This window comes from Staurois parvus, unplaced genomic scaffold (genome assembly GCF_062004578.1).
Source record: "Staurois parvus isolate SC_StPar_1 unplaced genomic scaffold, SC_StPar_1.0 ptg000604l, whole genome shotgun sequence".
Taxonomy (NCBI): domain Eukaryota; kingdom Metazoa; phylum Chordata; class Amphibia; order Anura; family Ranidae; genus Staurois; species Staurois parvus.
In genome coordinates, this window is record NW_028318400.1 from 4,412,829 (window position 1) to 4,428,130 (window position 15,302).

Consider the following 15,302-nt stretch of genomic DNA (forward strand, 5'->3'; position numbering starts at 1 on the left):
TAGAAGATTGATAGAAACCAATGTTATTGTTTGAATTAGTTCCTGAATGCTTTTACATTGTAATGTATTATCCACGGCTCATTAAAGAGAAATATCTTGTGGATCATGAATTGTCCATACAAGGGATATATAATACCTTCAAGAGATGTTCAAGTGCTAATTATACATTAAATCTAAATCCAGATGGTCTGGAGGTTTAGTACATTTCATTTGGCCTTTTGGTACAGGTTTTCTATGCACTGTTGTGAACAATGTCACAACTAATGCAGTAATGCCAAGTGTCCTTTAATTTTTGTTGAAGAGCTATTCAAAGCAGGCTCTTGTGCGTAGAAAGAGCAGGGGGACGCTTTCTAGTGGTCTCCTTCCCTGGAATGACTTAAATTTAATATACAAAAATGTATTCAGTTCAGTTAATTAGGAGAAGAATGATGCTTTTGCATTAAGGCTTTTATGTGGTATTGCACATTTTAAATCCATTATTTCTGTATTAGTAGAAGGCCACTGAGTGCCCTGTAGTGCTTTGCATAAAAGGAGCAGGATCTTTAGAAGGCAATTTTTATTTTTATGGAAAACCATAATCTGGGAGACTCATGCCCTCTTCAGAAAGCTTTGGGATTGTGTACAGAAACAGATCTGGCAAGGGAGGCTTCTGCGGTTTCATAAGTTCCACTCTTTATTTCCGTGCTTTATAAATCACAGCAGCACAAGCACATTAATAGGCCTCTAAGCAGGAGCACTAGAGAGGCAACCCTTAAGACTTCAACTGGCATTTTACCAGCAGATAAATGTATATATAAAGACACATAAGAGACAGTTTTAAAGTCTTGCCCACAGTTCTTAAAGAAGATGAGAGTAGTACAGAGGCTGCCATTGCCTATGGCTCTTTCTCAAAATTATAGCTTCCTAGTTTTCAGGGCTCTGCTTGGGCTTCAATACCTTGAGTTACTGCCATGGAATAAGAATACATAGAGAAGAAATTCTGTCTTTTCACTGACATCTGTAAAATGCTTGTTCTGAGTTTGCATGTGCAAAAGACTCACACATATATGTGCAAAAGACTCACACATATTTCATATAGATGCAGTGAATATATGAAGCTGGCCATGCACTAGTAGATTTTTGAAAGAACATTTGTGCAACAATTTGGACGTTCAATTACTTCATGAATGTCATTCAAAAAATACTTAAAAAAACCCCACTATTTATGAGATAGGGTTTATTGAAAGGAGGGAAGGTGTATATTTATTTGATAATATTATATATATTATATATATATATATATATATATTACTATATTATATATATATATATATATTATATTATAATATAGTATTACCCACATTGTTCCTATATTGTTTTTTTATATATTGTATACTAGAGTTTTACCAGCACTAGTGTATTAGGTTTTTAGGGTGAGTGGTTTATAGCACCACACTACATACAGTCAGGTCCATAAATATTGGGACATCGACACAATTCTAACTTCTTTGGCTCTATACACCACCACAATGGATTTGAAATGAATCAAACAAGATGTGCTTTAACTGCAGACTGTCAGCTTTAATTTGAGGGTATTTACATCCAAATCAGGTGAACGGTGTAGGAATTACAACAGTTTGCATATGTGCCTCCCTCTTGTTAAAGGACCAAAAGTAATGGGACAGAATAATAATCATAAATCAAACTTTCACTTTTTAATACTTGGTTGCAAATCCTTTGCAGTCAATTACAGCCTGAAGTCTGGAATGCATAGACATCACCAGACGCTGGGTTTCATCCCTGGTGATGCTCTGCCAGGCCTCTACTGCAACTGTCTTCAGTTCCTGCTTGTTCTTGGGGCATTTTCCCTTCAGTTTTGTCTTCAGCAAGTGAAATACATGCTCAATCGGATTCAGGTCAGGTGATTGACTTGGCCATTGCATATCATTCCACTTCTTTCCCTTAAAAAACTCTTTGGTTGCTTTTGCAGTCTGCTTTGGGTCATTGTCCATCTGCACTGTGAAGCGGCGTCCAATGAGTTGTGAAGCATTTGGCTGAATATGAGCAGATAATATTGCCCGAAACACTTCAGAATTCATCCTGCTGCTTTTGTCAGCAGTCACATCATCAATAAATACAAGAGAACCAGTTCCATTGGCAGCCATACATGCCCACGCCATGACACTACCACTGCCATGCTTCACTGATGAGTTGGTATGTAGAGGATCATGAGCAGTTCCTTTCCTTCTCCATACTCTTCTCTTCCCATCACTCTGGTACAAGTTGATCTTGGTCTCATCTGTCCATAGGATGTTGTTCCAGAACTGTGAAGGCTTTTTTAGATGTCGTTTGGCAAACTCTAATCTGGCCTTCCTGTTTTTGAGGCTCACCAATGGTTTACATCTTGTGGTGAACCCTCTGTATCCACTCTGGTGAAGTCTTCTCTTGATTGTTGACTTAGACACACATACACCTACCTCCTGGAGAGTGTTCTTGATCTGGCCAACTGTTGTGAAGGGTGTTTTCTTCACCAGGGAAAGAATTCTTCGGTCATCCACCACAGTTGTTTTCCGTGGTCTTCCGGGTCTTTTGGTGTTGCTGAGCTCACCGCTGCATTCCTTCTTTTTAAGAATGTTCCAAACAGTTGTTTTGGCCACGCCTAATGTTTTTGCTATCTCTCTGATGGGTTTGTTTTGTTTTTTCAGCCTAATGATGGCTTGCTTCACTGATAGTGACAGCTCTTTGGATCTCATCTTGAGAGTTGACAGCAACAGATTCCAAATGCAAATAGCACACTTGAAATAAACTCTGGACCTTTTATCTGCTTATTGTAATTGGGATAATGAGGGAATAACACACACCTGGCCATAGAACAGCTGAGAAGCCAAATGTCCCATTACTTTTGGTCCCTTAACTAGTGGGAGGCACATATGCAAACTGTTGTAATTCCTACACCGTTCACCTTATTTGGCTGTAAATACCCTAAAATTAAAGCTGACAGTCTGCAGTTAAAGCACATCTTGTTCGCTTCATTTCAAATCCATTGTGGTGGTGTATAGAGCCAAAAATGTTAGAATTGTGTCGATGTCCCAATATTTATGGACCTGACTGTATATCTGATTAATTCACATTTATGTCCTATTGGATATAAAGAGGTGCTACTTTATAGTTTGGGTATTGGTGCATAAGCACGGACATTTCATTTGTATTAGGATTTACATATAGCGTGTGTCCAGGCTTAGTGGGTTGCCTAAGTGTTCAGAAGAGGTTTAATGAGTATATGAAAATGTATAGTCACCTTTAGGCAGATCTTGCCTAGGTAGGAAAAATTAAACATTTACAATATACTTGTCTTGCTTGAGACTTGACAAAAAGATTTAGCAGTGTTTTTTGGAAAGATCTATTTTATCAGGAATATGGTAGGTCTATCAACAGAGCTCAAAAGCTGCTTCCAACCCAAATAAAGAACTCTGCAGATTTCCAGAAAACAATATGGCCCGATGATGTCAGAAGAAAATATGTGTGTTACCTGTGCTGAGGGTTACTAGTAAATTATCCACAAAGAGCCAGCACTTGATGTTTTCAATAACTGAAAAACCCTTTTAGTCCAACCTGCTTTAGATGTAGTAGACATTAGAATCAATTGTGAGCCAGTGCCTGCTCTGGGGAAATCAAACACTTTCCAACTTCATATCTAATGTCTACATTTTGCATTATTATTGTGTCATACCAGATGTCCTCTTGGCCAGGTGAAGGCCAATTGAAGAATTAGCTGTGATATGAAGCTTTCATAGACTCAGTCCCTTGGAGACAAATGCAAGGAGCAGAAAAGGGTTATAGGCATTTGCAACCAAGCATTCCTTATAGAAATCTTATCAGCAGTAGATCTTCAGGGTTTTGACAGATGAAAGCAGAAACATGTGGTCCTGTGCATGTAAGAAAAAGATTAATATGAAGCAGATTTCCTTTATTATTATTTTACATTATATGCAGTGACCAGTATGCTGGGTAACAATGTGAAGAACACAACTCTCTTTCCCTCCCCCCCCCCCCAAGAAGTAGCTAAGATAACCTTCTGGGATAGATTCACTAGCACTGGTGCACTGAGAATCTGGTGCAGCTGTGCTTGGTAACCAATAGGCTTCTAACTTCAGATTGTTCAGTTAAGCTTTGACAATAAAACCTAGAAGCTGATTGGTTTCTATGGAGAGCTGCACCAGATTCTGCACTCTAAATGTAAAAAAATGTTTTTTTGTATTATTTTACATATAAAAATTAATGAGCTTTAATATGTAGCATGGGCTGATTTCTACCCAGATCACTAAATATGAGGTTTAAATACATACTGTTACCGCCCCCCAGCTCCCAATTATCCACATTCCAATTCTGACACTCTTAAAGTGATACTAAAGTCTGGTACACACAATCAATTTTTTTTTTTCTCATTCACATGGGGGCTGCACGAAAAAAAACTGAAGACCTCAGGAGGAGCTCACTGTACTCACTGTCTGAGGTTAGTATAGTGATCTCTCCGCTGTACTATTGTGTTCTGACAGGAGGACTGCCCTCCTGCCATAACACATTGGCTGGCTTCTGTTGGACAGGCTGGTGTACACATGGGCTGAATGTAGGCCAGTTTCTGTTGAACCGGCTGATATGAGGCCTGTGCGTATCACTTTAAAGGATAAGTTCACCTTTTGGACAAAAATAATAAATGCACGTATTTTTGCAGGTAAAAAATGTGCATTTATTATTTTTGTCCAAAGGAGCCTGGAAATCATTGCACCAGTGATCAGTAGATCACTGATGCCATGCGGGTCACCTGCAGACCTGTCAGAATATTGGCTTGCCGTACAGCATATACAAGCAATCAGATATTCTGACAGGAAGCTTCAATGAACTACCACGGCGCTCCACAGTACTGAGGTAGTTCATTGAAAACTACAAACCCTCAGTTGCTAAGGCTGTTGGGACTTGCAGTTCATTTATGTTTTCAAATCTGACAGATAGCATGGGGAAACTTCTCGTATTATCTGTCACAGGGAAGGGGGGCGGCGGGTGTGGCTGCAGCTATGAGAACATTTTACCCTAAAAACAGGTGGAACATGTAACATGTTCCAAAGGTGAACTTATCCTTTAAAGTGATTTTTTAAAAAATAAGCATGTTATACTTACCTGCACTGTGCAATAATTTTGTACAGAGCAACTCCAAACCTCCTCTTTTTGAGTCCCCCGCTGGTGCTCCTGGATTCTCCCTCCTGCTGAGTGATCCCAGAGCAAGCTTTTGTGGACACTTGTGCATGCTTTCTTCCGAGCCCCGCTCTGTGTGTCCATAGACACACAGAGTGCATCTCTGCCCCACCCCCCTCTCCATCACTGTCTGTGATTGAGCCTGTGAGAAGGGAGAGAGCTGGGAGAACCACTGCTCTTGTGCACATTGCTGGATTGAGATCAGGCTCAGGTAAGTATTGGAGGGGGCTGGGGGTGTTAATGGGGGAATCCCTCTCGCAGCACTATTGTATTCCTACCGGCTGGGAGCCTTCCCTGCCAGCAGAACACAATTTTTACCACTGAAGGCAGGGATCACATGAAATAAATCAACAGGCTGATGGTACTGAAATTGATTGATAGATCAACTTCAGTACAACCAGCCTGCCCATAGATAGATAGATACTTGGCCGGTCCCTGCTGAAGCATCTGAGATTCGATCCATCTATGGCCAGCTTTAATCACAATTCACTAGTACACTATATAGTCTTCACTTGGTGCTACCAGTGGGAGCCTGACTGGTAATGCTCATTGGACTTTGGAATATATGGTGAGGTCCTCCCTGTGTTTTCCTTATGCTGTTCTAAACCCTTTTCTTTCCAAGCTCTAGTGCATAAAAAGGAAGGCCTCAATATGAATGCAAAGGAGCGCAAGTTTGTGTTTCAAGTTGTAATGTACTAGGAGCGCAGAGAGAGAGCTCACGGAGACAGATGACACGGAACCCGACGTGCGGGCGTTTATTGGGGAGTTTTTCGGGGTACAGACAATAGAACAGCTAGTGCACAGATCAACACAAGGCACAACAATACAGTAAAGTTCTCAGGATGGCAATATGGGACAACTGGGGGCCGATAGTCCATCGGGTTCAACAGGACAGAGCGGAGGGCGTACCGTGGAAGTTGGAGTCCATGGGGCAGAATTGGGCTAAGTCTTTTGAGCAGCACGGGGTTAATCCACTTACTGGATTCAGGGACCAGGACATGGAGGGTTAAAGTCCACACAGGCAGCGCAGGGTTAGGTCCACACAGACAGTTCCAGGCAGCAAAGGGTTAATCCGCACGGACAGCTCTAGGCAGCAAAGGGTTAAGTCCGCACATACAGCACCAGGCAGCGGAGAGTTAAACCCACACGGGAGGGATCCGGGCAGCACAGCTCACAGGCAGTGAAGGAGGTTAGTGAGAGGAGGGGGGTTGGATCCATGAGGAGGTCTGGCCCGCAGCTCAGACCTTCCTCACACCAGCAGGGAAAGCAGCAAGGAATTCCTACACTGGGACCTGGGGCCCGCACTGCATTATATACAGAGCCGTGCACGTTCCCATTGCCGTGGTCACCCGAGACTTAGTGTCGGGTTACCATGGCAGTGAGCCCCAGCCCCGCGCAGGGAGCATGGCCTTTGTCTCGGGCGGGCACGGAGCGCAGGAAAGCAGGGTCATGCCATGACCATGGAGACGGGAGAGTGACAGGAGGGGAGCCTGCATGTGTGGAATCCACATGCAGGCACAGCAGGGGGGCCCGACCTTTTGTAGCTCGGCCAGAGGAGAAGAATGCTCCCTTGGCAGGGAGCCAGATTGCTTGCGGCAGCAGGGAGAGGGGATGCTGGGGGGTGGGGGGTGGCAAGCAGGAACAAGGGATGCGGGGGTGACTAGCTCTGTGACACAAGTAATTTTGTAGGTTCATATAAGGGCTGGTTCGCACCACCGCCTTACATTAGTGCATTTTACCACAAAGCATTAAGCATGCTGTGGTACAATGCAATGTTATTTAATTAGAAACACACCAGCACTGGAGCTATTGCTCCAGTGGTGGGCCCTATTAGCAAATTAATGGGCCATGGTTCCTGGGACATTATCATGAGGGGTGGCTGCATTTTTGCATGAATACACAACTGGAATTAAGGGTTTGCTTTATGATTGCTTTAGGATCCACTTAAAAATTTTGGTGGGAAAATGTTTTGTTTATGCTTCTCATTTTTTAAAAATGCAGTCAATTTTTATCATGTATTGTCTAGGGAGAGGGGGCTAGTACCTGTATTAAAAATGTAAAACAGTTGTATTGGGTGTGTTATTGCATTTTAATTGTGATTTGATTAACCTCTATAGGTGAATGGAAAATAATCCTGCATGTGCAGGAGTTTTAGAATAAAGATGGAGGGATATAGAAATTCCCATTTCATATTATAATACAGACCTCAATTTGCATTTTTGTGAAGGTTGTTACATACAGTATATAACATCATAGGGAGTGTGACAGGGCCTGAATCCTAGATTATGTGATACCCATTTTAGGTACTGACAGCCATGTGTGCCCTTACAAGCACAACTGTGGTAGAATAATGGATCTAATACTTAAAATAATCTCTCTTTTTTTCTGCACTAATTTCTTCTAATACATCCTTCCTAGAGGTTTGTAAAAGGTTAACAGTGGTGTTGCCTTTAATATCTTCTTACACATATGTCATTATTTTTATGCCATGTAGCCTTTGGCAGAGTGCTTGGCTTTGCTGTCTTGCTTTGGTCATAATTTATCAGGTTTTACTAGAATCCAACTGCCATCTAGCAGACTTTGAAGCTCAGTACTGTTGCTTGAAGCAGAAGTCATCGCTGACATCCTTTATTAAACTTGGCAGGATTTTAAAGCTTTCGATTATTTAGAACATCCATCACCAAACATGTAAACCAGAAAACATTTTAAATTCAAAATTACATACATTTGTCTTGTTGATATATTGGGTTTAACCAACTAAAACCCAACACTTGGCCATCCTTAAATAATAGCCATAAATAATAATCTCTGGTTCAAATTTTTACAGATCAACTACTATTAAAAACAGGCTTAAGCTTATTTTTTCACCTTCATCAATTACATTACATCATGAGACTGATGGATGTAAAGGAGAGCACTTGGGGGTTTTTTGGAACAGTTTTTTTAGAGATCCTTTTTACAATCTAAGCTCTGGAAGGTTTTACCTTCTTCGTGACCAGGCCAGTTTTTGCTTTTTGGCACTGGCACTACTTTAACTGGCGATTACACGGTCATGCAACACTGTACTCAAATGAGATTTATACTTTTTTCACACAAATAGAGCTTTCTTTTGGTGGTATTTGATGAACATTGTGTTTTTTATTTGTCCACTATAAATGAAAAAAACAGACATTTTGAGAAAAAAACAATATCTTTTACTTTTTGCTATAGAACATAGCCAAGAAAAAATGTAAAAAATCAAATGTCTTCATAAGATTAAGCCAAAATGTATTCTGCTCTATGTCTTTGGTAAAAAAAAATTTCAATAAGTGTATTTTACAGTAATTGGTTTGCATCAAAGTTATAGCATTTGCAAACTTTGGTATATATACTGGAACTTTTATTTATTTTCTTAAACTATTAATGGCGTTGTGCAGCGGGCAATCTGACACTAGCTGATACTTTGTGGGTATTGATTAACTGCCTCTTGTCACGGATCCACGGTCGCCGCCACCAACTTGCGACAATCGCACGACCGCGACTAACAGTAATACATCACGCCCACGGCGTCAGACCCCAGACCTTCTCACCAAACTCGTGACCGAAGGACCGGACGATCTAAAACCACGGTGTGATGCGCGTAACAAGGCCCCACCCAGCTGCACCCTGCACAGCGATTGTCCAGCTAATGGGCTACAATCGGTGCCTGCAGCCTGAATGCGCTTGTTACTGGGTCAGGTTAATTACGGCACTAACCCTTCACGCTGCCACCACCGTCTTGAAATGTACAGAGAAGATGGACTCTGTCAGAAATACACTGTAATGATTGACAAGTCACCTGTCCAATATGGTCAATTGGGCAGGGAGTAAACAAACACAGTAGCGTCTCTTCAAAAGGCAGGAATTCGTGAATTGCAGTTAACACTTTCAGAAAGAAAGATTTATTACTAAAAGAGTCAAACAGGTGCAATAAAATATTTACAAAGAGATGTCACAAAAATATATATATATGTATATAAAGACACAGCAAAGAGATAATTAGGAATGAAATTACAGGGTTAAGTTACTTGCCCTTAGCCTGGGTTTGCAGATCCAAGTTGCAGAGCAGGATGATTCTTTATCTCCTCCTTCGATGTGAGCTGGGAGATCTGTGTAAAACTTAAACTTCCAGGCTTGCAGCCTGTCCTTTTTAAAATCCCTCTGCCGGGGGTGGGGGTGGGGTGGGGAGGGTGGCCTTGAGTCTGCCCAATACAATATGTTGGGCAGGATGTCAGTGGACTCTCAGTTAAAACTAACTAACTAACGTGTGCTGCTTTTACTAAGCAATGTGCCTGTTTTTACTCCCTGCTTTGCAGACAGACAACAGACTGTAAAGAGCCCAGTGTTGTTTACCAACACAGGTCTCTCTTCTGTCATTCTCTCAGCAGGCGTATGTTGTAGTGAATGACAGCACAGCTGGGGAAATACAGAAGAGCTTCCAGCTCGCAATATATCTGCATTGGCCAGTCGGCAAGTAGTTGATAATATACTCTATTTCTTTATGTTGCCTTGTAATGGTAACACCATCAATGTTATCCAGTAACCAGCACTGAAAAATATCAAGCAGACAACAAGCTCCTGATCATAGTTTAGTATATAAGGATTTATTTAATAAAAAAAGAAAAATTTGCATAATCACAAATCATTAAAAAAAACATGGTAGTAGAATCCAGACAATTTTAAGGATTTGTTGTCTGCTTGAAATTTTTTTAGTGTTCCAAACCTAGTTTTGTCTCACAAGAAGCATAACCTTTTTAAGAAAGATGGCTTCTGCTTTGTATATGGCATTATTTCTAGAATACCACTATAAAGTAGTATCTGGTTTTCTGGTTTTATCATACTGTATTGTTGTTATCTATAATCATATATACAACTAATAAGTGCATTTTAGTATATACTTTTTACCATTTACTTTTAGTTCTCCACTATTATGTAGATATGTATTGTACAATAATACAGGTAAGATCTGAGTTGATTCTTGGTCAGCACCCTTTGTAGACTTCTCCAAAATAGGTTTATTAGTGTGGATGGTGTTCTTGACCACACGACTTTACAGATTATGTTCCTTTCTTTAGATATAAACTTCCTACCTGCCATTACTGTAACATGGAATATGCAGGCATTGGTAGGCACATAGGGGCTTTTAAAATGCTTGTTTGATTAGCTTGGGAGCCCTAAAAGCAAAGGGAATTTGTAACAGAAATCATGGTCTAAGCAGAACGTACACCATAAGGTTCCACCATTGGTCATTCAAGCATCCCATCACGCTGTAGGGCCAGTTGCGAGGTGCAGAGGAAGTAAAACAGATCTTGGCTGTGTCTGTTTCAGATTAAACTTCCACAATAGAGAGCTGCCAGGTGTCAGGCTTCCCAGGGACCCCTCAGCACACATCTGAAATGTATAGCAGATATGTATGCATACTCTTGGGTCGTGTTAGCAGTTTGTGACATTTTTCTTCTCTGTTTTTTATCTAGAGCCAGGACATAGTACTGTTTTTTTGCAGAAACACTTTGGCCAACAGGCATGGTTAGCCCTCGACATTCCAGTCTAACAAGAGGTCTGAACATTTTGCATGGAAACTGAATAATGACACACACTGGTTGATTTACTAAAAACTGGAGAGTGCAAAATCTGGTGCATGGTAGCTTCTAAATTCATCTTCTTCAATTAGGCTTTAACAAAACACCTGGAAGCTGATTAGTTTCTATGCAGAGCTGCACCAGATTTTGTTCTGTTAGTAAATCAACCCTGCAGTCTTCCTGCTGATATGTGCCTATTTTCCTTCAGGCATTCATCTTCTGTATCTGACTGCCCTACTACCTAAATTCCTATAGCTGCCAGTGTCCCCATTCTATTAGCTTTGAAGCCCATTCATTTTGCAGCCCAGCTAACCCTAATGCAGAAAAACATGTGTATTGCAGCACAAAGCAATGAGATGTGAGGGAGCCCTAAATGTTCTTCTGGCTGAAAGGTTAGGGTAGTTGGAGAAGCAATTAAAGAGAATGTGCTTACGGTATTGAGCGAGGCCTAGAAGATACAGTCACTGTTCGAAGGAATGCAGTACAAACTGAGTGATGTACTAGGCATTTATTTGCATTAATGCCTTTACCTAGACATATTCATTTGTTTCCAGTGTTTTCTTTTAAAATCTATGTTTGCAGAACTGTAATTGTGTAACTATGTAGATTCACCATGCTGTAGTTATAAAGACAATAGTTTGCAGTCTGGGAGCAGAATGTTCACAACTGTTGTACTATTACCAAATAATTATGCCTATAGTGTATATTTATAGCTGGTAAATTACAGGGCACAATACCAAATTAAAACTTGTACTTTTAGGAAGACTTTACAGGCAGTTCTGTTTCTTTTTATCCACTGCATTAAATTCAGCAAATAAAGGAATGTTTAAAGTGGCACATTTGCAGTAATGTGTTTCGGTGCAGTTACATTCCATTTTCTCATAATGTGTTGGAAAGGGGGGGAGTGTTAGTTACATGGTACATAACAATGAAGGTGCAATAACAAAAGTACCATTACAAAGCTAAATAAAAGATCTAATGGCCAATGCCAGGTTCCATTTTTTTTAAATTTTCTACACAGACCTACAGCATAAAGCTTAATACATCAAGCAGGGCAAAGAATATGAAGTGTGAAGGGTTATTGCTCTCTTCATTAACAGATAAAAAACAATGTAGATATGTGACTATAGAAAATGACTAAAAGAGGTCCCTACCGTGCTGTGTTTACCAATTATTTTTGTGAATTTGATGGATCATTGTCACTGTAAGATGCATTTAAAGGTGTCCATGGCACCCATAATTCTTGAAAATAAAAGAAATGTCTAGAATGACGTAGGTCAATTTTTCATTATGAGAAGGTATAATGGTTTGGAGTCAGTTTTTTTTTTAACTGCCTCACTCTTGGAAAAAAAAACTGTTTACCTATCTCCCACCTCCTCCTAAAGTGAGAAAATTGGAAGAAAAATTCCAATCAAGGAATGATTGTTCAATTTTTGTATAGTGTGTACACAACTTTTGACATCCGATTCAGACTTTCCAAACAAAAATTTCCAAAGGAACAGCACTAACAATATTTAATGTGTTTAATGTGTACTGGTTTCATACAAGAAAAATTGGATATGAAAGACTATGCATGATCAGAAACAATACACAAACAATAGTCTACAGTGCAAGGTTTCTACATCAAAAAAAAAAAGCCTTTGTTCTAGAATTTTCGTACAATAAGTATCATCCTCAGGTTCAACTTGCTATGAAACATAGAGGAAAACCAGACAATCATTTGCCTGATTTTCATATAGTGTGTGCCCAGCTTAACCCATCTAGATAGCGTACTTATACTACTGTCCAGGTCCCTCACCCACGGTGTGGGGACCACTGATCCGGTGATGTGATGACATCTTGAGACCACCAGTCCCCTGTGATGACATTATCCTCTTCTCTCGCCTGAGAGGATCCCGCCACCCATCATCCAATAGTAAGTGTTCTTGTCGCCTGAAGTAAAGAGCAGATGGGAAGACCGGTGGTGTCACATGATCATGCGTTCAGGTCAGGTTTTTGTTTTTTTTAACATGATCAGTTAGAGGAGAGTTGAGACACCCTGGAGAACAGCAGTAAGTAATTTTTAATGTAGAATTTTTCAAATGTATTCTACATTTGTTTTATTATCTATGTACAAAAATAATTTTTACAAATAAACATATGTAAAATAAGATATTCCCAGAGTACCGTGCATTAACTAAAGAGAAGAAGATTTCAGCTTTGAATCTGTCTGTCTAATCAAAACTTTGCACTGAGCTATCCAAAGAGGGATGAGACACTGTGATGTGTCATTTGCTTGTGTGTAACTATCAGCTTAAAGTGAAAGTTTACCCATAACAACTTGATACAAATAATGTAGTTTAGCAAGGAACATACATTCTACATTAATTATTATGCTACCAAAATGAGGGTGTGCTGTAAATTTCCCCCAGCATTGCTTCTGTTTTTTCTCTCTGAAGGCTGCCATTTAGCTGAAGCCCAGAGACCCTGAGCAGCAGTAAATCTTTAGGCTGTCAGCAGATCGACCTCTACAAATTCGGCAGTGCCTAAAATCAGACAGCAACTGAGCATGTGCAGAGAGGGGTGAGACAGTGTATCACTGGATTCTAAACAGTATAGGTAATTATTCTTAATGTTTTACATACTTGCAGAAGGGGCCAACCTGAAGTAATCTAGCAAGACTTAATTTTCTGATTAACGTTCCACTTAGCAATTGAATTCTTTAAGCAACTGGCTTATTTTTTTTTTCTAAAAGCTTAGTTTGCTTTTTTTTTTTTTAAAGGAACATTTAATATAGGTATTTTTATAGCACCATCAGTTTATGGGGGAGGGTTTGTTTCAACATTTTATTTCTCTATGGTCCATGCTATGTCCATTGGAACGTAGCCACCTTCTCTTGCTTGCTCCTGAGATGGATTTGTAGTGTGTATAAAGCAGTGCACATGACCACAACTACCATGTACTTCTTGTCCAAACAAGCTAAAGTGAGAGGGAAAAGGAGAGGTTCAGGAGCTCACGGTGGGCCTTACAAGGAGGCAGAAAAACAGTTCCATAGACACAGCATGGCTCTGCTCCGCCCCCAATCCCTCCTTACTGCATTTGACTGACATCGGCAGGAGCCAATGGCTCCCACTGCTTTCAGCCAAGCCTGTGAGAGACCTGCAGATGAGCACAGTGCTGGATCGATGGAGAGCAGGCATTGAAAGGTTTTTTTACCTTAATGCTTACAATGCATTAAAGGATAAGTTCACCTTTGGGAACATGTTACATGTTCCATCCATTTTTAGGGTGGAACATGTAACAAGTTCCTATAGCCGCAGCCGCTGCCTGATGCCCCCTCTGACAGATAATACGGGGAGAAGTATCCCCATACTATCTGTCAAATTTGAAAACAGCGTGACCCTGTGGGGCTTCACCGACATGGCAGCATCTTTCATTCATGGACTTCCGTAAATGAATGAACTGCAAGTCCCGACAGCATTAGCGGCTGTCGGCTTGTAGTTGTCAGTGAACTACCACAGCGATGTGGAGTTCATTGAAGCTTCCTGTCAGTATATCTGCTTGACCTTACATCCCGTACGGTAAGCAGATATTCTGACATGTCTGCAGGAGACCTGCATGGCATCAGCGATCTACTGATCACTGATGCAATGATTTCCAGGCTCCTGTAGACACAATTAATAAATGCACATTTTTTTACCTGCAAATAAAATGTGCATTTATTATTTTTGTCTAAAAAGGTGAACTTCTCCTTTAAGGTAAAAATTCTAATGACTTTAGAACCACTTTAATAGTGGATGTGTATGAATTATTTTTGCAGGATTGCACAAATCATAGACCCACCTGGGTTTCATAGACTATAGGATGATATATGGGAAATTGGACACGTGGACATTTTAGGCACCACACATTTAATGAAAAAGGTACACATGTATTCATGATTCACAAATAAAACAAATGTGATCATAAAAGTGATAATATAGAAAACATTTTTCAGACCACCCAAAAATTTCAAGACCCCACTGAGTATAGATAAGCCATCAACCAACTATGTGCATTGGCGGGGTTTCTTGATGTATTGGGGTGAAAGCTCTACATGTTTTGCGATAACGTTCGCTTCCTCAGGAGCTGTGCTGAATATTTCTAGACAAACAAAAAACAATCATTATGATAGCATAAATACTGCAAAGATATAGAATGTTGCTAAAAGCAACATATGCACTTACAGAAACAATTGTATGCTTACACATCAAGGCAACAGGGATGGGTGTATTCCGGCAAAAACTGGACACCAAAACGGATGAGGGGACCAATATACCAGAAGGACCAGGACTTCTATAATCAGAATAATATATGCAACATTGTATATAAGGGCCAAATCTACCCAGACCATAGGGCACATATAACAATAGTCCACTTACATGGCTCACAGCGGGAAAAGGGGTAGAGTCAGTTCCTATATCAGTAAGAGAAATTCTTAAATGTATAGCCTATTTA

General features: G+C 40.3%; 1 protein-coding gene across 2 annotated transcripts in view; it reads left to right on the top strand.

Moving 5' to 3' along the window:
• Positions 1 to 15,302, top strand: part of RNLS (renalase, FAD dependent amine oxidase) — a 147,818-nt gene that overhangs the window by 47,966 nt on the left and 84,550 nt on the right. The window lies entirely within an intron of this gene.